The sequence below is a fragment of the Sardina pilchardus genome, chromosome 5 (assembly GCF_963854185.1).
Source record: "Sardina pilchardus chromosome 5, fSarPil1.1, whole genome shotgun sequence".
NCBI lineage: Eukaryota > Metazoa > Chordata > Actinopteri > Clupeiformes > Clupeidae > Sardina > Sardina pilchardus.
This window is the reverse complement of record NC_084998.1, coordinates 4,352,744-4,353,775: the sequence shown is the minus strand read 5'-3', so window position 1 is coordinate 4,353,775 and position 1,032 is coordinate 4,352,744.

Genomic DNA, 1,032 nt, shown 5'->3' with positions numbered 1-1,032 from the left:
GATGGGCGTCACCAGGGGCCCTACTGTAGTTGTTCTCTCACTCGGCTGGAGCAGGACCCATCACAGAGCAGACTGAAAGAGAACCTGCTGCTGGAACAGGGCTGAGCGCATTTCAACACAAGCTGTGGCTAAAACTATTTTTTTTTCTGAAAACCTCCACTGTTCAGGTGTGATAGTGCAGGGTTGGGTTAATGAAGCCATTTGTGGTCAGAGGCAGTCAGGTATAGTTACAGTCCGAGCTCAAAAAGTCCAATGGTATATCTTCTCATGTCTTGGTTGCAGTAATTGGTCTTACAGTTGTAGAACATATTTGATTGTGATTTTGACCTTGAAACAATCCATACCATTGAGGACAAAGGAATAATCATGCTTTTCTTAAGACAGAACAGAAAAACATTTTACATGCTACTCCTATGAATATAAGTGTAATTGATTTCTGAAACCAGACATGTAAGACATGCTTCACATCTATCATGGCAGTGCATTCATTGTTCTAGTCGGTCCAGCCCCTGTAGAGCGCGCTTTTCACCCACTTCAATACTTTTCACTGGGAGCACATTGTAGGTGCAGGTACTCAGGAGTGGGCATTATTGAGCAGAGAAAACATGTTTTTCTGTTCTTTTAAAAGCTATTTGTGCTAGCCTGACCCGTAGACCACTATTTTCAACATTGCGTAATAACAGACAAGACAGAGAACCTTGAACTGTTGTATTTTACTCCAAAGCAGCCAGTTATAGAGGTCCTGCCTTGATAACTTCTGTTTTTCACATGCAGCTATAGAATGAGTGGCTTTTCATGATACTTACAAGTGTATTGCGTTATAGAATAGTACTTTATTATGACGTGCTGACTGGCACTGAACGTATATTGGAATGAAATGTCAATAGCATTCTATAGAAGCTTAGCTAGCCATCTGGTAACAAAGGCACTGGCGGCTCGACTGTGAGTGTTCCCTGGCGCCCGTACGTCAATAGCATTCTATAGAAGAAACGACGAGGACTGTGTGGATACAGTAGAGGACTGCAGAACAGG